Here is a 23,927-nt window from a genome sequence, read left to right as displayed (position 1 = left end):
AACACTAGAGGCCTACAGAGCTGAAATCACTATGATAGGCTCACCTACACCACAGGGGACAGCTGGGTGAAAAGGGGAAAAATCAGCTCTGCTATGACCTTTTCTTAGCCTGACTTCGTGGCAAAATAATTGCTAGTAACTGCTGTACTTCTGTGAGGATAGAAAACTATAGTCCTGGATTGTTTAATGGAAAATATTAATTGTCTGATCCATGAATTCTGTCTAAATATAACAACAGGTCACTCTCCTTTAGTCTTTTATGAACATTTCTCTTTCAGTTACTTTGTACCATACCTAATATTCATAGCATGCTTAAATTTCCCGTCAGTCTTTAATAGAAAGTGTTTTTCAGGGTCTAAAAGGTTTCCACAAGAGATACTAATGGTTTCACGTTAGTCACCAACTTGATTTTTTCTGCTTCTCATCTGTCTTTAGTTTCACAGTCCAGAGACCATCTGTCTAGACAGGTGTTATATCACTGGTATCTAAAAGTAGAAACTGAACATCATTACTTTTGAAATCTATTTAGAAACTGCAACTCTAGTGATAACACAGTACTGGTCTAAGCTGTGCATTGTTACAAATCTCTTCCTTAGAACAGATGGATGGCAAAATGGCTTATTTTGCATGGACCAGCTGTGAACTTAAGTAGTGTGCGGGAACTGTGGGTGCCACTAACATTGCACAGAAAAATCAAGAAATTTAATATATATATTATATCAAAAAGTGTTTGTAGTAAGTAAGGCATTTATGTAGCAGGTTTATTCTTTAGAAAATATCCACTGTCTGCAGTACAGGGTAAAACAAATATAGGCATCATCAGTCTTAAAGGTATCACTATAAAAGTAAATTCTGCTAAAAAGCATTTTAAGGCCCACACATTGATGGGCCTTGACTATCACCATGACTTTTAGTCTAAAAGTTATAGTTCACTGTATTCCAAATTCAAAATGCCTGTATGCTAATTGCTATATTAGTATTTTTATTGTTTAGCATGAAAGAACTGACTTTTATGAACATAAATGATTTAAAGGTACTGATACAAAAGAATGTTTAGTTTGATCATGGAATCATACTCTCCTTCCCCACCAGGGCCCTTACCCCCCCACACACACACACAGCTTATAGAGGCAATCAGTGTCTTAGAGATACAGTTTGTACAGTTGTTCCATATCTGCAACCCAGTATTTTGTTCAATGCCCAGATCATCTAATTCTTAGCTATGTTACCTTGGGAAAGTTATTTAATACATTGATGCTCCAGTGTTTGTTGTGTTCCTATGTAAAATAGGGATAATAATAGTTACTAAATCATAAGTTTTCCATGAAGGTAACATTACATGATGTGTATAATTAACTTAGGAACAATCTGACATTTAATAAGTGGACAGTGAACTTTAGTGGTTAGAGTTGCCTTTATTCTTTTGGGGTTCTAAGTAGGTTGCTGTGTTTTGTCACATGTCACCTGAACTTGAACTATATTTTCCTGAAAGAAAAATAGATATCAAGTATAGACAGGTTAAGTTTAATTATATTATTTCATTGTTAAATATCATTTGTTTTGCTATCTTGGTAAATTAAATCTTAATTTAAAATGCTTTTTTTATGATAAAGTATGTATTTGAGTTAAAACAATCAAATTACATTGAATGTTTTGGAAGAAAAGTTTATAAATTAATGACAAAGACAAAGCAGTTTTTCTGATCTATATATGACCTGCAAACAGTATGTTTAAAGAGAGGAAACAACGTCTCTTCCTGACTAAATATTTTTCTGTGTATCATTTGAAAGGTTTTTCTTTCATTTTTTCTCCTTTGCTTTCATGTCAGCCCTGTTTCCAAGGAAAACTATAAATAAGAAATAATATAAAGTGAGTCCTTAAGTGGTAAGGGAGTCCAAGAAAGAAGCAAATGGATCACATCAGAGGATATTCCTGAACTTCTTGATCTAACATAAAGATTAAACAGATTACAGCCTGTTTTGAGCCAGGGGTTTACATAAACTTCAAATACTAATATATTTGGGTTTTTGGCTTTCTATTATCCTTCACCTATATCACAAATTATCATGTTTAATTAAAATAATGAAATCATAGATGTAATAATTAGATATATTGTAGGATAGCATTTATTATTTATTACTATTTATCGTTAAGCTTTAACATGATCTTAGGGGCTGAAACAAAAAGAGAGAAAATAAAATCCACCTCTTGAGCTCAAATCTAAATTAGATGAGGGGGAAAATGTAGAATATGTTGAATAAAGATGATATCACCAGAATATATTATAAAACCATTATAAAAATTAGTTTAAATTTAACTTAAGCCGAGGGGAAAAATGAAACAAAATTTTATCTACTTATAAATGTGTTGCACAAGTGTATAAAATATAAACTAAATAACACACTAAATAAAATAAGATAAAATGTACTTAGAGATCCAGAAATGTAGAATCAGCTCTAATATAAACTGAGTCATTCTAGAATGCACTAAAATATATTTCTTATATGAATTTTGCAAAAGAAATGAAAATTTATATGAAGCATTTCTGTACTGCAGCTGGAAAAAAAAAACTTGTTTATTGCTATTTCTCTGTAGGAATAGGTGGTGTATGTATGTAATAGCACAACATCTAGATGGTAGTGGGCATTCAATAAATATTAATTCTCTTTCCACTCCTATGCCATACTGTTGCCTATCATTTTAGTCTTTACATCCTGTTCCTCAGGTCAAAATATTTTAAGTATTTTAATCCTTTAAAATGTTTTTTCTCATCACCTTCATCTTTATTCAGAATATCCTGTGTAGTCATTAACAAAATGTCTTTCATCATCTCAATTTAAAATGAGTTTCATATCATGGGCCAATAGAAAAATAAAGGATTTTTGCACTTAATACTAATTTCCTGATCTAGTTGGTTGAATTCCCCCACCCCCACCCAAAGTTATATCTGAGTCTTAACCCTGAACCTTTGATGTGACCTTATTTGGAGAAAGAGTCTTTGTAGTTTTAATTAGGTAAATTAGAACTCAAGATGAGATCATCCAGGATTAAATGAGCAGGCCCTAAATCCCATGACATGTCTCCTTATAGAAAGAGGAGAATACATAGTCAGAAGAGGAGACACACAGAGGAGAAGCCATGTGAAGATGAAGCAGAAATTGCAGTCATGCAGCCTTAAGCCCAGGAATGCCTGCAGTAACCAGAAGCTAGAAGAGGCAAAGGATCTCCCCTAGAATCTTTAGAAGGAACTCTGCTCTGATGACACCTTGATTTTGGTCTTCTAGTCTCTAGAACTGTGAGAAAATATAGTTCTGTTGTTTTAAGCATCCAAGTTTGTGGCAGTGTATTTTGAGAGCCCTAGGAAACTAATACGTGCATTTTTATCTCTGTAGTGTAGAAAGAAACATTCAAAATAAACTTCACAGCAAATGTAGAAGGAAGAAAAATGGAGATAGAAGTAGGTAGGATTAAAAGTATTCTTAAATATCATCTTACCTAGTGGTTGAATCAAATAAATTAATGATTGTTAAATCCCTTTGTAATACGTAAAGTGCTTATTAACATTAGATTTCTCAGCAGAGGCACTATTGACATTTTGGCCTGGATTTTTTTGTTGTTTTTGTTATGGGGGCTGTTCTGTGTATTTTGGAATGCATAGCAATGTTCCTGGTCTCTACCTACTAGAGGCAGTAGCACCGCTCTGAGTGATGACAACCAAAAATATCTCCAGAAGGTCAGGACTAGGGTGAGGTCAATGAGGTACTCACCATAGGCTCAACACTAAGGGAGTACCAAAAGCTGAGTAATCAAGATAAATAATACTTTATAAAATTATTTCTTAAAATAGAAATTAATGCAAAAATTAATGATAAATTACCAAAATTTTAAATGAAGACAAAATTAGTACCATTATTAAATATCCCTGGGGAGGGAGGCAAATTTGCACTCTGTTAAGAAGTCCTGCACAAACCTAATGTAAGTGATGTTGTTGTTGTCATAATTATTTGGTCTGTTTATCCTTCTCATTAATCTCCCCATTTCTAGGAGGAGAGATTAAGCATTCTGGCTCTGGAGGCTGACATATCTGAGTTTGAATCTTGGCTGTGCATATGCTTACTATGTGTCCTTAGGTATAAGTTAAGTTCTCATCATTCTTAACTTCATTGGATTAATGAGTACACTTACTATATGGAATTTAGGTAAACATCAGAGATCATTCTTGTAAAGTATGTAGCAGAGTGTTTGAGAAGTGCTCAGGCAGTAGTGGCCATAAACATCAAAAAGTAACAAATAAGAAATCTTCCTTCTCTAATAATCAAAGCTTTACTTAAATTTTAGAAACCCCTTGTGCAAAGTCCATGGTGTGTCCTGGATAGATTAAGTGGGTTAAACTGTATTAACTACTATAAATGTATATTATTGTATTTTCTGTCATTCAAATAAATATCACAGAATCTTGAATTCAGGCCCAGCCCCAAAGCATGATATCCCTACAGATACTTAATAGCATCTTTCATGCAAAAACTCTTAAATGGTCTCTGAACAGACCTTGTGATTTATTTTAAGGTATTTTTTAACTCCACTCCCATACTTCAGGTATGACAGAGACAACAGCATCATTTTTTCTGCTGTTTGCTGCTGAAATGTTTGCAGTAAATAGAAAGCAAGGGCCCAGCACCAGGGTAGTAGCAGTACTGGGGGACAAAGGGAGTTGAGTTTAGAGTCTTGGGAATGTAATTCAGAACTTGCTTTGGGAAAAATTAGACCAAACAAAACAAAACAGAAAAACGCTAGAATTAATAGGGAAACTCTAGTATCCCATGAGACAAGACTAATCTGAGAATACACTTAGAATTCCAAGTTAACCTAGCCTGCTAATTCTTTCCAACTTTTCATAATTAAGGACAGAAAATAAATGTGGTCTATTTGAAAATTCAAAACGTTTTTTTTTTTTCCTGTAGGAAATTACATTGTTACTCTCTTACTTTTAGTCACACATGAAAAATCTACTGAAAAAGCACTGCAGAGTGGGTATTGTCAGCAAACTGCATGGTCCTAGAAAATCTTTGTTAATTCTCTTTGTAAATAGTCTGAAAGAGAGAAACATTTGCCATATGAGTAACTTTGAGTATAAATTTGAAAGACAGAGTTTAAAATTTTAGTTTTTACAATAGAAAAACATAGCCCAAAGTCTGAAATAGATAGATTTTAACACTGATGTCACACTTGCAATTGTTTAAAAAGAAAAAAAATGGCCATAGAAAGAATGAAAAATATGCAAAAATATTAAGAATATACAACAATAGAAATAGAGAAATAGAGTGGGGGGACACAATTCAAATGTATTCATTAGTATAAAATCTCTTTTTGAACTTACATTTTAATACTTATTGAACAAGAGTGTATGTTAATACTTTGGCCATTAGAAATTGGGTGCAGTATTAGAAAAAGTATGAATATGTAGAATAGCTTATTGCATATTATATTAATAATAAATATGTTGTACATATATAAACTTATGGAAAATATTAGATAAAATATAGGGCCTACAATTGTTTTCTTAAGAGTAAAGTTTGGGTATTACAGTAATATATTCGGGTAGCATTTATATAGTATATTATAGATTAGTTTTATGATATAGACACACACAAACATATACCACATTCCTATGGAACCTCAAGTGAATTAACATTAATACAAAATTAAATAGTATTATTAAGCCTATAATAGTCCCATCTTTAAGTCATTTGGTTGTAATGCCTGGAATTGTTAAAGGAAGGAATATTGGTATTACTAACAAAATTGTTCATGATGCATTTTGCCTTTATAAGTGAAAACAAAGCATACCATAGCATTATCTTTTAATTTTATTTTTTTAATTAATTAATTAATTTTTGTTTTTGGCTGTGTTGGGTCTTTGTTGCTTCACGTGGGCTTTCTCTAGTTGCTGCGAGCGGGGCCTACTCTTCATTGGGGTGTGTGAGCTTCTCATTGTGGTGGCTTCTCTTGTGGAGAACGGGCTCCAGGTGTGCGGGCTTCAGCAGTTACAGCACGCAACCTCAGCAGTTGTGACTCACGGGTTCCAGAGTGCAGGCTCAGCAGTTGTGGTGCACGAACCCAGCTGCTCCACAGCATGTGGGATCTTCCTGGACCAGGGATCAAACCCATGTCCCCCACACCGGCAGGCAGACTCTTAACCACTGTGCCACCAGAGAAGTCCTTACCATAGCATTTAGATTGTAACATACTCTTTCCTCTAAAGAGCACTCTGCAGATGTCCAATAAGAAATGTAAGGGGAATAAAAATTTTTCAATGAAGAAAAAGGATAAACACATTATTTGATACATCTTTTTTCACATCAACAATGCAAGATTTATTCTACAAGATCAAAAGCTACTGAGAAAAAGATGAAAAGCAGAAACATAAAATTCAACTGAAGAACAAAAATTTCACTTCAGAAGATATCTAACCAAAATGTTACCTGTTATCGAACAAGTGATAGCTCTAAATGTTTCCCATTTTTATTATCCATACCTTTCTTAAAACTCATAAAACTATATAGATTTTTCATTATATGTGCTTGGAATACTGAAAAATTATGCCCCCAGCATATTGAAGAATGATAAAAGAGAAATATGTTACAACATTGTTTAATAGAACTGACATTGGTACAGAAAAATAATGGAACATACATACATACATATATAAAGTGCCTCTCTATTAAAGTGTACCTATAATATGAACATATTTAGACAAAATTAATATTAAAATTACTTGGGTTATTCTTCAACTATTTTGGAGGACTTTTAACTTTTTCACTGGAAAATATACGTGAGTATTACAGTACTCTTGGTTTTGTCTTTTAAAATTCCATATTTCATCTTTGCGTTCAGTCTTTATGTAGTTAAAATTTTGCTTAGTTATTTCTCCATGTCAGAAGTCTTTAAATAACTTGATTTTTGAATTTCCATGGGATATATTATATTAACTTAGAAACATTAATAGTTGTGATCAGCCTAAAGCCTACATTGAAGAAAGAATCCAGGACGAGTTGGGTCTTGAAATGAAATCAATGTCACGGTTTTTATCTGGAGAGGAAGGAATTTGGTTGTATTTAATACAATCAGAGTGTTCATTGTTTGGCCACTATTTATATTCCTTTTATTGAGTTTAATTTCCTTATAATTTAAAATTATAAAAGTCATTCTTTGGTTGTGGTTTTTGTGTTAAATTACCTGAAAGGAAGGATGGATTCAAAGGAGATTAAAATGGACTAGAATTTTTACATGAAAAAGGTTGTTATAAAAGTTTACCCTTCACCAAAAAGCATTCTGTTCTAAAAGTATTTTAATGCTAAAGGCACACTTTAAAATTCTGAATTAGTTTAGATCTGTTAAGCATTTATTAACCATTTAACTATAAATAATGATCATATATGTGTATGTGTATAGGTATATACACATATTATTTGGACTTTTTCTTTCAGTAAATGCTCCCTATATATATATATATATATATATATATATATATATATATACACACAATATATACACACACACACACACACATATATATATATACATATATATATATATGTATATATATATATATGATGTTTATGCATGTGTCTATCTGTCCACATATATTAATTCCATATGATATATTTTATACTCCTGAAAACACAGGAATATTTTTTTTTCTGTGAATAGTGTAATTTTTGGTAGGTTAGTACATTTTAAGCAAAACTTTTTAATTATTTGTTTTTCATGTGTATATGAATCTTTGCAATTCACACACTATGTCCATGCATATTTTCCCATGTAGTGTTTATAATATCTCTGTGGATTAAATATTATTATACTTATTTTACAGAAGGAAGCTGAAAATGAAAGTACATAAAGACTTTCCAAGGTCATACACAAAGACAGATTCAAAACTTGTAACTAACTCTTTATACAGATATGCCATCATAACCATGTATCCTATTCCATCACTCTTGTTCTTAAAATAAACAAAATGTGTCTGAAGAATACAGAGTGATTACGGATAGTTGTAGATCACCTCAGAAGCAGAGGTAATAGAACCATCAACATTTGAATTATCATTTTACTTCCAAGCCACTGCTGGATATTGCTTCCCTAGGCATAATGGCTTCCAGTAAAACATTCTCTGCATTGCTTACATGTAATGGAAATAAAAGTGGCCATAAACAATTCCTTTTTCCTTTCAGTTATAACAAAAGCCCCATATAAATGTGAACATATAGAATTACATCAAATAAAGCGTACTAGTCTCAAATTATGAAAGAACATTTTATTTTATTCATTCTTAAGATCTTTAATAAGCTAATCTAATTCAATACAAATAAATATTTATTGTAGTAAGTGCTAGATATTTAATGATAAAAAAATAATCAGACCCCTGTTCTCTCAGAGTTAATCACCTAATGACCACAGGCAATTACACAAACATTTGAAACTAGACAGAAAATGTATGCTATTGTAGGAATAGTATAGTGTAGGATGGGAACCCAAAGGAGGGTACTCTACCAGGACTTTCTTAAGGAATTTACTTTTTATGTGAAACTTGAAGACTGCAGTATCCACACAAGATGATTGGAGTTGTCAAGGAGAAAGGAAAGCAATACTAAAAGATTGAGACAGAGGGACTAGCGTGTGTGAAGGGAAGAAAGTATAATTCTGAATTGAATACAGTGCTAAATGTCTTGATTATGGACTGGAGAGTGGTAAAGATCAGTAATGAGACATCAGGTCAAACGTAGTGTGGAATATCTCACTTTTCTAAAGCATGCTCAATGACATTATGTAACAATTCCTATTGGAAATGTTAAAAACAGTGTTTACCTTGAAGAGCAAATAGCTGTAAGAACCTCACAATGCTCTAGTAGATTTGCTATTATTGGGCCATAATCATTCAAAAATACTCTATAATTTACCATTTTAGTCTGTCTTCAACAGCACAGATTTCATAAGATCCCTTCTTGTCTTTCATTCACTCATTAGCAGTGAATTAGTCTAAGAGTTTTGATAAAGGGGAAGTTGATGTTTCTCGTTATTGAAGTTTTGCCTCCTACTGGCAAGGGGTTCTGATCACTGTAACCTTTAATCTCTATCCTATTTTTAAATGTTTAGAAATATTTTAAACATAGAAATCAGGAATAATGAGATGATGTGAAACAGAGTCCCCAGGTGATCATATAACATGACCAAGAAGTCAATCTTTGTTTTCTTTGTTGTTTAAGTCACTGAGATTTTTGTTTGTAACTACAACATAATTTAGCTCATCCTGACCAACATGGATGGTTTCAAGAGGCAGTCTAATTTGTCTAGATTTTCATAGGTAATAAAATATTAAGACTTTCAAGATGGTGATGGCAGACTGTTAAAACAAGCATGAGGTCCTAAGCATGTGACTCTATGCAACTGCACAGGTCACACAGCATGAAGTCTGTCCTGTGTATATCAGAAGGTGAGCTTTTGTCTATAAGATATATGAGTGAAATCGCGTTTTGTATGTGCGGGTGGCATGAGTGTAGCAGTTGGCGAACCAAGAAACTTAGAAGAGGAGCAATTCCTGTCCTGATTTTTCTTTCTTTTAAAAAGAGAACATTTGAAAGATGTTCCCAATATTCCCAGAACATAGATAGTGATATTATCTGCTAAACTTCTCTTCTTTTGAGGTGATATTGGCGTTTGGGGGTTAAGGACTACAGAGAGGAAGAGTCACTGGGATACGTAATACTGTAGCTGAAATTCAGTAACGCAGCCAAGAGTTTCTTTTGATAGATTTATATATCAGGAATCTACATATTGAATCATGGCCTCTTTTAATACATCAGATTATAATTATTTTGTATACTTAATTAAAATTCTGCATTAGCATTTGGAAAATCCATGTAGAAATAAGATATGCATATATGTATATATATTTATAGTTTCAAGACATATAATATATATAGTCTTAAATTAAATAATGTAAGTGCAGTAAGTTGCTGAGTTCTTGAATAGTATGAATCCTTTTAATGTATTTTATTAAAAAAATGCAAATTCCTTGTGAGTCCTAATTAATAAGACTGATTCTTGATGCTTACAGCACTTGATTTAGCATGACCCTAAGCCTTCACTAGACAATCATGTTCAGAAGACTTTATTGGCAAAAATATTCACCTCTTCAGTTCACTGAGCATATTACATTGCATGCTGCTTATATTTCCTGCAAGGTAATCCATTAACTCAACTTTCTCCCACAAAGAAGTAATCAAATTTATTTTCTAGTACCATAGATTAATATTCTACCTGAAAATTACATTAAATAAAATATAAGATATTTTAATAAAAACTGTACCAACAGAACCTACAACTAATGTTGATGAAGTAAAAAAGATATATGCTACAACAAAGATTACAACATCACACTGAACTTCATGCTGTTCCTTTGGGTCACTGCAATCTATAAATTAACTTTTTATAGTTCAAAATTTCAATAATTATTAATCAAAGATTTATTAAATATCTATTATACACTGCATATATAATGGAAACATTACAGATTTTAACAGAAACATAAATAAGGGGTTTCTGACCTCAAGAAATTTATATCATAATCTGAAATATGCTTTTCATTGGAAATGAACTGATTTTCCATAAACAGAAGTAGCAAGTCATAATTCTAATTGAAAGTATCAAGGTATGAGTTTATCAAAACAAAAATAATTTAAATGAGAATTTTCTGTTATAGAAAGAATTAACAAGGAAGACTAGATTCCGAGCACATAGGCTTCTTTTGTTGGCACATTTATTGACTAAGATATTTATAAAGATAATGCACTTGCCACTTGCCTGAAAGCCTGAAAATCCATGAATGATACTAAGTTTTGAAGGAGATAGTTAACCAAATTATATTTAAGTGCCTTTCAGGGATCTAAACCCAGAGCTAATTTCAATATTGTAAAAGTAATGTTGAAACTAGAGCACTGGATTGTGTTAACTTATTTTATTTTTAATGCTAAATTAAAAAGTACCTTATCAATATTCAGCAGATAGCCATCACCGAAATTTTGTCTAACATTGATTTCCAAATCAGGTATAAGAATCTTCTGCTGACTGTGCATTCTCTTTGCTACCCATTTTCCATTCTGTCCCTTTATAATTTCAGGTGAATTGCATTAGACTTTAAAATGATATGAGACTTACAAACAGTATTCATACATCTTTTGTAAATGCCAATATTAAAGCCACATCTCAAATTTGCCTCAATAGTGATATGAAAGGCAGCTATATTAGTGGATATTCTCACATTCTGGGGAAAAATCTGTATTAACTAAACCATAACCTAAGTTACATTTATCATAATACATACAGCATATAGAAACATTGTCTCATCAAATCTGCAAAACTGTACCCTTTGCAGTTAACAGGCATGCCTTGTATGTGGTCATATCAGTGATATTCAGTCTGTAATGGTGGACACAGAGACTAACATCCTCATAAATTTATCAGCCTTCAATTTATCTAAATTATTCTTGAATTTATTTTTTAATTCTGTAACACCTATATTAGCAAGTGTTGCCTTGAAAGCAGGACCTGAGGTAACATCTTATGTGCAGGAGTTTATTTTACAGGTAATTATGGAAAACAATAGTGAGGACATGGGGAAAATACGCCAGAAAAAAGGAAAGACTAGAGTATATGACTGCCTTGGTTACCATCGTGAGCACCTGGAAATCAGTCCTGCTGGGAACACCCTGAAGAGATTTAAAATCTGCACTTCCGAATTGTTCATTTGAAATCAGGAGACTGAAGAATTTCTTTATCAGTTCCTGATACTTTTGGTTGAAGGATGTTATCAAGCATGTCAACTGCGCTGTAATTCCAGGTAGTCCAATGTCCTTGAAGTGAAATGCTGCCAGTGGGCTTGCGCATAGCCCCCATATCAATAGCTGAAATGATCATACGTGAGCCAGAGGAACGTGGTGTGAGGCACAAACAGCATCTGCTATATCACTTCTTTGCAAAAAAAGCTTTCAGTAAATTTCCAAGTTACTTTAAGAGTTATCTCCCTGTGTTTTTTTTTTAACTAAGTATTTACTTATAATACAAAATCCAAGAAAAGTAAGTTTACATTTTTACTTTAATTGTGTCTTGATACTCTTTGGAAGCTTCACAACATATTGAGAATTCTTCTCATAATATACATCTATCTCTTTATTAAATTATTTATGCACTTTTGTTTCATTTATATTATAGTTCATAATACTTGAAAGTAGGGACTTATTTTATTTATTGTTTATGTGTCCAAAGGGTCATCTAGTTGGTCTTGGAACTCCTAATGAATTGAATTGCATAGAGCACCTTCATAATAGGACTATGTGTTTTGATAAAATTGTTATTTACCCTTTGTCTTTCCAGTTTGTTCAGTGCTGATTTATTTTAATATCACCTTGTATGGAGGCTCTCTGTTTAAATTTGATTTACTGGCCTTTCTTCAGTCCCTTTCTATTGTTCTAGAGATGCAGTGTTATCATGGTATCTTATATCATCAAAGTGTTACAGCATGATGCTGATAACCTTTTGGAAATTCCCAGAATCCTTCTATTTTTTTAAGCAAGTTTGTTCATTGCTATAATGGATCAGTACCTTTAAATTGCTCATGGATTACTTCCTTCATTAGATGACATATGTTGATTTAGTTAGTTATGAGGTATTTCACAAAATAAGTCTTGAAGCCTTGGTACAGAAATACTATTTTTAGTTCTAAAACATTTAAGAAATAACTATTTGCATTGAAGCCATACCATTAACTCTCTCCTCTTTCAGAAAAATAAAATTACAAAAAGAGGTAAAACTCAGTTTTCCACCTCCTGTATTGGGAAATACCCAGTTCTTTCCTACTGTGTTTCTCTCCTATGTGTCTTCAACACAAAACACTTCACTTCTGACACTTCTGGTCTTCTGGTCATCAAATATGTGTGTCTGCCCCTGCCACAACAACAAACAAGTGTCTGACACCAAGTGGGTGTCCTATAATTTAATTCAATTCTGGCATTATCTACCTGGAGATAGCCTCCTATTCCACATGTCTGCCCCTCCTCCCCCCATCACACACAATTCAGATCCCCAGTCACAAGTCCAGGTCATTTCCTATGCTTCTGACCAACTGGCTATATGATAGGAGTTTCCATCGACCCCTGCTTGGGTTAGATTAATTTTCTAGAGATGCCCTCAGATAACAGGGAAATACTTACTTAGTTTACCAGTTTATTAAAGAATATGATAAAGGATATAGATGAACAACCAGATGAGGATACACATAAGGCAAGGTGTTGGAGGTTCCTGTGTGTAGGAACTTCTGTCTCCGTGGAGTTAGGGTGCATATGTTCACCAAACCTAAAGCTTTCTGAACCCTGTACTTTAGAGATTTGCGGGGAGCTTCGTCATGTAGGCATGATCGATTTTTAACTCCATGTTAACTTCCTCTCCTCTCTCTGGAGGATGAGGGTTGGAGCTGAAAATTTCAAGCTTCTAATCATGGCTTGGTCTTTCAGGTGACCATTGCTCATCCAGGTGCCACCCAGGAGTCCACCCAGAGTCACCTCAGTAGAACAAAAGATGCTTCTAGTGCTCTTATGATTTAGGGATTCACAAGAGTTTTAGGAACCCTTTGTCAGGTACAGGGTCAAAGACAAATATTAATAAAAGAGTTGCTGTTAGTGTTCTTATCACTTAGGGAATTACAAGGGTTTTAAGAGCTCTATGTCATGAATCAGTAGTAGACCAAATATATATTTTTCTATGATCTCACAATTATCTTGCATATAGTAATTATCAGAAGCATATTGATTATTTATTCAGAAATCAGGACTATCCAGGTTTATTTCTAGTGAGCATCAATCTGTCAAGCAATCTGAATGTATACATACCTGCAAGGCCATGTGTAACAGGTTGTCATGATAGCAGTGAAGCAGAGTGAATATCAAACAGACTGGGATTACATTCTGGCTCTCCCTGCGATTAGTAAACTGTGTAGCTTTTGGCAAAAGACTTTAATTAATTGAATTTCCATTTCTTCATGTCTAAGTGGGCATAAAAATAACCACCTTAACATCTCTTATAAGACAAATTAATTAAATATAATGACATATATAGATGTGTTAGCTTAGCATAATGTCTTGATAACATATACAATTTAAAATAGGGAGAGTTAAAGTATAAACTATAAATCGGTGTTGACATCAAAAAACATATTTTTCTTAGAAAAGAACAAATACCAGCATGTAAATACCAGTCCCACACGGTAAAATGTGGGAAGCAAAATAAGGAAGGAGACACATCTAATACTTGTGTGTTCAGAAGAAGAAATGAGCAAGTATAATTGTTGAAAATTAAGGAAGATTTTGGAATGCAATGCCATTTAAATGGGCTCAGTTTTGAAAGAGGAGGTTTGTTGTGAAAGACATTGTGAAAACTATCTATTTTGAGAACCACCGTAGAGTGCTATATTGAATTTGTTAACCTTTTCATTCATATGGTCAAATTTCTCTCCAGAAGCATTTACTAATTTTTACCCCAGAATGACATTGGAATCATTCCTGAGCACTTCATAATTTAAAGACTAATATTGAAAATATTTTTATATTTATTTCAATTCAGTTTTCTTTGATTGCTAGAGAATTTGAAATTTTTCATCTTTTCATTGATGATTTGCATTTCCCATTTGGTGAATTTACTGGTTGTGTTTGTGTCTATATTTTCATATAAATTAATTTCATATAAAACTATATTGTTTTCTCCTCAGTTTATCTATATACTCACCAATGTGAAGAATAAAACAGTTGGGGGAAAACACTTGAAATTCTCTTTAAATTCAGTCCTTTTAAGTCCTAGCACTAACTTCATCTTGGATATGTTTTCATCTCTTTTCTATGCTTAGTGGTATAGTTCATATTGCTTCCTTTATTTATTTATTTATTTATTTATATTTTATTTTATTTTTTGCAGTACACGGGCCTCTCACTGTTGCGGCCTCTCCCGTTGCGGAGCACAGCCTCCGGACGTGCAGGCTCAGTGGCCATGGCTTGCGGGCCTAGTTGCTCCGCGGCATGTGGGATCTTCCCGGACCGGGGCACTTACCCATGTCCCCTGCATCGGCCGGCGCACTCTCAACCACTGCGCCACCAAGGAAGCCCTGCTTCCTTTATTTTAAAGTGCTTGTTTATTGATGTCATTTTATCAGGTTTTATGCATATAATAATCATGAAAAGAACCAACAAAAGAAATACTACTCCTATCCTCATACAGTTTATATTATACTGAGAGTGACAGATGTTTTTAAAAACACAAATAAAATTTTAAAAAGACATTGAACAAGTTTGTGGAGTAGAGTGGCATGATCCAAGTTATGATTTAAGAATACTATTCTATTGATGTGTGAAAAAACATGACTTGAGAAACTGAGTAGATGGCAGTGTCATTTACTGAGAAGGGAAAAACAAAACGTTTAGCACGTTTCCGGAGTGGAAGAATCCATTTGGATAGAAGAATCAGAAATTACTTTTTGGATATGTTGAGCTTGAATTTTCTATGGGACATCCAAGCAAGTAGAGTAACCTTTTACATGTATAGGTATGGAATGCAGATGAAAGTGTATGTTTGGGGGTTTAATTTGAGAATCACCAGAGTAAAGATGCTTCTTAAATTCATAGGAATTTGATACGTTACATGAGAGTGTGGCTGGAGGGATTTAAATATTTAAAAGTTTAGTAAAGGAAAATTACCCAACAAAAGATACTTAAAATAATGAGAGGTGGAAGGAAAACCAGGAAATAATAGTACCCTGGAAGTCTAGAGAGGATTTTAGTTCAAGAAAGAAGAATTTGTTCACTTAAATCACTTCTGAGAGTTTGAGTAAGGTGAGCTATTGTAAGAAAAAGTTGTTACATTTATATCTTTCACCACTAAATTAAAAATTGAACTATTCATTAGGTACATAAAAATGGACAAAGCTTAAGCATAAAGCATGATGACATTTCACAAGCTGAACTCACCCATGTAACCAACACACAATTAAGAAGCAGAATCTGGCCAGCATCTTAGTGGTCTCCTTTGTACCCTATCCTACCCAAGGATCTCCACTCTCCTGACTTCTAACACCATAGATTTGTTTGTCCTGTTTTAAAAATTTATATAACTGTAATTATACACTATATTTTCAGGATGGCTTCTGTTGTCTGTTGTTGTAATTGTGAGATATATCCATGGTGTTGCCAAGTATTTATAGTTCATTCATTCTCATTGCTGAATATTTTTTCCATTGTGTAAATAGATCACACTTTTAGAAATGCTTTCTACTTCTAAGGGGTAGTTTGTTGTGAGATACTATTATGAATAATGCTGCTGTGGAAAAAAAACACATATGTGCATTTCTGTCTTTTAGGACATATATATATGCATACACATAGGAATGGGATTGATGGGTCATAGAGTAGATATATGTTGAGCTTTAGCTGATATTTAGAAACAGTTTTCTAAATCTACTTGTATCATTTTATATATTCAGGTCAGTATATAAGAGTATCACATGCTTCAAATATTTGCCAACCATAGGTCAGTTTTTTTTCATTTGTTACATTCTGTTGGATGTGTATTGGTGTCTCATTGTGGTTTTATTTCATATTTTGATGATTACTAATGAAGTTGAGCCATTTTTCAAATTCTAAGTGAGTACTTGGTTGTATACTGGTTGCTTTTCCCCTTTCTTGATATTGCTGGCTTAAAACTAACACTGTTAATTTACATTGAATGTTGGTTTAAGAAATTTAGATGACCATTTCACATGCCCAGTGGGTTTGAGGGGAGTTTATTCTGTTCTTAAAAGAATAAATTTGAAAAATAGTTTATAAAACAATAACCTCAGTCACATCTATCTAATTAGTCCTTATGAAATTATATTTTCCTAAAACATTTAATTATATGAAAGTAAATTAAATTTAAAAATAAATTTGAATAACAATGCCTCCAAAATAATTCTTGAAATTTTAAACCACTGATATTTAATTTCCTAACAATGTTGGAAAATAAATAGCACAACTTAGATATTTCTTATAAATATTATAGGCAAAATTTTGGGTTGAATGAATAAGGAAATTTTCACTGTATATCAGTAGAAATATTTTAAATTGCTTAAACTTGTTAAAAGTCTTTAAATGAATGTTTTATATTTTAAGTCCATTAATTTCACCTTTACCAATCCTATTGCCAACTAAATATCCTGTTACCAATCTTGTGGACAGTGGGATTAACAGTATGCCTAGAGGCTGAGAAAGACTATGGAAGCAGAGGTTTAGAATTGGAGGACATCTGGATCGCCACCCATGGTTGGAAAGTGATTTCAATAAATCTCAAATACTTGGATGATTTTTACATACCGTTGTTTAGAAATAATCTTCATTTCCTAGTGAAATAAAATATAATCACTCCATTGATATTTATGTCCTATAGTCTCTGATAGAATTCCATAGTATAAATCTTTAATCTAAAGATTATACAAGGTTTAGTAAAGTGCAGTCTGTAAGAGTCAGAGTAGTTTACTGCACATGTCTCTTTATCACAAAATTTTAGTCAGAGATGCAGATGTACAAAATTTGGCTGGCAGTTTTCTCAAGATTTTGAGGGATGGAGCTTTGGCTTTATTAATCAGTTATCAGAAAGACACATTGTACATAATTTATCAGGGCTGTGTATGTGTTCTCTGTGATATATATATACAATTAATTAAAAATAAAATTATTCAGTTAAAAACAACTTTACTAACCAGCACAACTACACAATGAAACATTATTATATTTTCAGTTAAGAGCTTGGACTCAGCTTCAAATAGACCCTATTGTTATCTTGTTTTACTTCCCCCCCCTCAATTACTATAGCAGCAAGTTGGAAGTTTCAAGGTGTTTCATTTCCTATACAAAATAACATTAAGAAATCTTCTGCTACTTATGCAGATTCTGATCTCTGCCATTGGTGGAATTATTAGGTTGTCTAAAGCAGTCTCAGCTCCCAAGGATGATAGAGTCATTTAGATGGAGAGCCTGGCAAATGAGTTTGCCCACAACTCATTGCAAGATCTCTAGGGCAATCTGAAAGTTTTTCCAAGGTAAACTGTGTCCTGATCCATTTTATTACTTGCTCTGGAGCAGATATTGAATGCCAAAGGTGGTATACAGTCGAAGCTTTATGTGTATTTAAAGTAGTATTAACGTTAACATTGAATCATAGATTCTATATCTCATTTGAGGCTCGAGGGATCAGGTTCCTTTACTTATTTATAGACACATTAAGCAAAACAAGACAAGACAAAAATGCAGGCAAGTATAACCTTAAAATATAGGGTGACTTTCTGACAGGAATTTTGTATTTCTCTATATCCTTTTTCTTCTTGCTATAAATCTAATTTATTTTCTAGAAAGGACCATACAGAGAGCTTTACTATACCTTGTTTTAGGCACTATTGTCACAGTTTATTAATACCATTTATTTTCAACAAGAAGAAAGACATGTTTTTAGAGATATTGAAGATGCCCAAGTACATAAAACCATTTTTCTCGAGTATTCCATAACATGAGTAAAAGGCTAAAAATCTTTGTATTAAAAACTGTCACTTCTTAGAGGCGTTTAAACCTTTTAGAATAGAGAATTAGATATAATATATGGAAACATTCTTAGCTGAGTAGCAATCTACATATTATCTTCATTCATAAGGGAAGTCCTAGTAAACTCAGCTTCAGAATGCCTTTTAAGGTTAAATTTGCTCTATTGCAACAACTATAGTATACACTATGTTATCAATTTCAATTTGGAAATTCTTACTGCAAACTATTATCATTAGTAAGTGATTAAATAAAAAATTTACTACCTGAATCTAAAATAAACCACTTATCACTTCCAATAATCTTCTATGACAAATCAAACCTCTTAAACAGATTTTTTTAGCATTTAAATTACAATCTCAAATGATTCCAAGAACAAGGAAATAGTGAAGTAGCATAAAATAAATTACCTACAAAATGGAAAGTAAAGATGAGGCTGTAATCCATATAATTTCATTTATATGTTCAAAAACAGGATTTAGCTTCAGAATTTATTCCCTTCCTATAGAAGTTAGAAAATGGAAAATAATTCAAAATGCTTCTTTTTTTTCCAGCTTATTGAAGTATAATTGAGAAATAAAAGGATAAATTATTTAAAATGTGCAACATGATGATTGACATATGTATCCAAAAACAAATTGTCAAGACCAACATGAAGGGGCAAACCCTCTATGTTTTCTTCTACTGTTAAAATTTCAGATCTTACATTCAAATCTTTAATCCATTTTGAGTTGATTTTTGTGCATTGTCTAAGATAAGGGTCAAGTTTTATTCTTTTCCATGAACTTTATTGTTCAGCCCAGCCCAAGCTCTTAGTGCTCTGGCCAATCTTTGTCACCTTCCAAGGTACCTTCTTTGTTTTTATCAGCTCCCAGTAGATGATGGTGTGACAAGACCCATCAGTGTCCCAAAGGGGAGGATTGCAGTCAGTCTGCAATCTGGATACAGACTGATTAGAAACTGGACCCTCAGGCAGCTGCTGGGAAAATATGCAGTTAAGCCTGTTCGAGGGGAAATCATCTGTGAAGCCATCAGGCTCTAGGCTTTTATTTGCTGAGAGGTTTTTGATAACAGCTACAGTTTCCTCAGACACTATAGGTTTGTTCAGATTTTCTATTTCTTCATGATTCAGTCTTGGTAGGTCATATGTTTCTGGGAACTTATCCATTTCTTCTAATAGAAGAACACATACAGGGACTTCCCTGGTGATGCAATGGTTAAGAATCTGCCTGCCAATTGCAGGGGACACAAGTTTGAGCCCTGGTCCCAGAAGATCCCACATGCCATGGAGCAACTAAGCCCGTGCACCACAACTACTGAGTCTGCGTGCCACAACTACTGAAGCCCACGCACCTAGAGCCCGTGCTTGGCAACAAAGACAAGCCACTGCAATGAGAAACCTGCACACCACAACAGAGAGTAGCCCCTGATCGCCACAACTAGAGAAAGCCCATGCGCAACAATGAAGACCCAACACAGCCAAAAATAAATAAATAAATAGATTAATTTAAAATAAAAGAAGAAGAAGAAAACATACAGAAAAAAAAGTCCTTGATATTGGTCAGGGTAATCATTTTTTCGCATATGATCCCCGAAACTTAGTCAACAAAAGCAGAGCTAGAGAAATACAATTGCATCAAACTAAAAAGCTTCTGCATGGCAAAAGAAATAATCAACAGAATGGAGAGACAATCTATGGAATGGGAGAAAATATTTGTAAATTATACATCTGATAAGGGGTTAATGTCCAAAATACATAAGGAACTCCAACAACTCAATAGCAAAAACAAACAACAACAACAAAAAACCCAAACAAATATTCCAATTAAAAATGGACAAATAACTATACAGAACTTTTTCAAAAGAAGACATACAAATGGCCAACAGGTACGTGAATAGGTGTTCAACATTATTAATCATCAGAGAAGTGCAAATCAAAACCACAATGAGATATCACCTCATAAAAGTTAGAATGGCTATCATCAAAAAGAGAAAAGATAACAAGTGTTGGAAAAGATGTGGAAAAATTGGAACCCTTGTATGTTGTTGGTGGTAATGTAAATTGGTATGACCATTATGGAAAATAGTGTGGTGTTTCCTCATAAATTAAAAACAACTAACTTATGATCCAGCAATCCCACTTTTGGGTATGTATCCAAGGGAAACTAAATCAGTATCTTGAAGAGATATCTGCACTCTCATGTTCATTTCAGCATTATTCACAATAGACAAGACAGGAAAACAACCTAAGCATCTGTCAACAGATGAGTGGATAAAGAATATGTGATGTGACACACATATCTATCTATCTATCTATCTATCTATATATATGTGTGTGTGTGTGTGTGTGTGTACGTGTGCGTGCATGTGTGTGTATTTATACAGTAAAGTTGCATTCAGCCATGAGAAAGAACGAAATGTTGCCCTTTGGGACAACTTGCATGAGCCTGGAGGACATTATGCTAATTGAAATAAGCCAGACAGAGAAAGACAAATTCTGTATGATCTCACTTATATGTGGAATCTAAAAGAAAAAGGAAGGTCATACTCCTAGAAACAGAGCATAGAGTAGTGGCTACCAAAGTGGAAGTGGAGGGAGGGTTATGGGGATCTGCTGGTCAAAGGGTACACATCTGCACTTATGTAGGGCGAATAAACCTAGACTAATGTACAGGAATGATGACCATACTTAATAATATTATCTGGAAATAAGCTGAGAGTAGAGGTCAGATGCACTCATCACAGAAACAGAGTGGTAACTATGTGAGGAGACACGTTAATTAACTTGACTATAGTAATCATTTCATTATGTATATTTATATCAAATCATCCTGCTGTACCACTTAAATATATAAATTTTTATTAAAACTTTTAAAATTTAAAAAAGAATAGAGTGAAGTTTGGGTAAAAAGGCCTGACTATTTAGGGTAGCAAGTAGCTACTAAATATCAACGTAAACTGTAATGTCACTTCGGTGCCAGGTGCGCATACACTATGAAAAGTACACATATTCTTTCCCCAGCATGATATATTATTGTTCTTCATTTTTACCACTTTAAACTCGCCATCATTTTAACCTCCACAGTTCAGCATTTTACTCTAATTGATATGCAGATTAGTGGACTCTACTGTAGTCCCTATTAGTTTCCTCATTTTCCATTAAATCATTAACAATGCAGTTTGGCTTCTGCCTTCACTACTCCAGTAAAGTTGTCCTTGTTATTGTAATTAAATGTCAATGGATACACATCAGTCTTTTCCTTCCTTGACTTATCTGAAGCATGTGACACACTGTCATTCCCTCTTTTAAGAAAAGCTCTCTTTCTGTGGCTTTTATGACATTTTAAAACATTCTCATGGTTTTCCCCCTACTTGGCTCATAGATTCTGCTAAGTCTTCTTCACTAGATCATCTTCTTTGGACATCACCTAAACTTTACATTTTCAGAGTTGTATGATCTGCCTTCTTTTCTACACATGTATTTTGCAAAGTGACAAAGCCCAGGGGGAATTTGAATCTAAGACTCCTGTTATGGAGTGGTACTTTCTGTGGGCCATGCCATTTCCTTTACAGCTGCCATGACTGCTTATATATTGATGACTCTTTTTTTTTTTTTTTTTTGCTTTTTGTTGTTTTTTTTTTTTTCTTCCAATTTCAATTTATCCCTTTAGCTTCAGAATGTAATAGCTTATAGTCTGCTGGTTTTTTCTTTTTATATGGAGAGCTCCCATGTAACTCAAACACACGTATACAATGTGGAACCCATCATAGCCCACCTTCTATTATTTTTCCCCTCACTCATGCCTATTCCCCACCACATCCCCACCAGTGAAATGTAGAATTTGCTTCTCCATCTGCGTCCTGTCTTCTGTGGCATAGATATTTATCCACAAATCTTACTTGGACTACTTAAGATATTCACTCTGCTTCTAGCCTTGTCCTTTTGTTAGACAGAGTGAACCCACTTCCCTAACTATGCTCCTTCTGCAGTTCCCTAACTGCCATTAGGATCAAGTTCAAAGACATTGCATAGCACACAGTACCCTTCAAGATCTCACTTCACTCGTTCTCTACAACTGCTGTCTGCCTGCCCTTCTCCTACATTCCAGCCCTGATAAACTCTGTCCACACCAGATTCCTGATCCTATGCTTCAGCTCTTTTCACTTTCAACTACTGAGCCCGCGTGCCAGAGCTACTGAAACCTGCTCATCTAGAGCTAGTGCTCTGCAACAAGAGAAGTCGCCACAATGAGAAGCCTGCGCAATGCAAGGAAGGGTAACCCCTGCTCACCACAACTAGAGAAAGCCCATGTGCAGCAAGGAAGACACAACACAGCCAAAAATAAATTTATTTTAAAAATCTATATATACATTTAAAAATATATATATGCATTTAAAAGAACTGAGATACCAGTTTTAGATATTATTTACAATTAAGAAACATTATAAATAAGAACATTTCAGATGTTGGTGAACATGTTAAAATTGACATTTTCATGTGTCACATAAGTGTAAGTTTTAAAAACTTTTTGGATGTAATTTGGTACTGTGTATCAAGAGCCTATACTTCATCATGCACTTTAACTCAGTAATTCTACTTCTAGCGGTTTATAATAAGAATTTTATTTTGAAGTGTAGACAAATTATTGTGTGCCAAGATGCCACTAGAGTTTTATTAAAAATAAAAAAAAATCACATATCAAACGGCACTGAATAATTAAATACACATGAAACGTCTATACTGTGAAATAATACACAGATAATGTAATGATATTTAGGTTGATATTTCTAATGACATAAAACATGATTATGACATCTGCTAGGTAAGAAATGTAGTATTCAAAAAGTTATAATTGCAACTATGTGAAAATATTTGTCAAAAAAGAACAGAAGTAAATACAACAAACTGTAAAATTAGTAATTTCCTGATGGTGGTATAATGAATTTTTACTATCTCCTTTTCTACATGTTCTAAAATTTCTATTATATATTCCACTTACAAGTAGAATATTGTAATGTAAGCCCTTCAATATTCTGCTAATTATAGGTATACAAATTCTTATCTATTCATTCGTTCATTCACTCATTCATTCACCAAATATTGATTTGATGGACCAGAATAAATAATACAAACAAGGTACCTCACCTCTCCACTCTACTGAAAGAAAACAGAATGAGTAAGCAAGCAAGAAAATACATACATTAATAATGTCATGCAAGCATATAAATAATTGATAGTTGTAACATGTGCTATGCAGGAAATAA

This window comes from Mesoplodon bidens, assembly GCF_964165515.1.
Source record: "Mesoplodon bidens genome assembly, chromosome: 7".
Taxonomy (NCBI): Eukaryota; Metazoa; Chordata; class Mammalia; order Artiodactyla; family Ziphiidae; genus Mesoplodon; species Mesoplodon bidens.
This window is presented reverse-complemented; position numbering follows the sequence as displayed.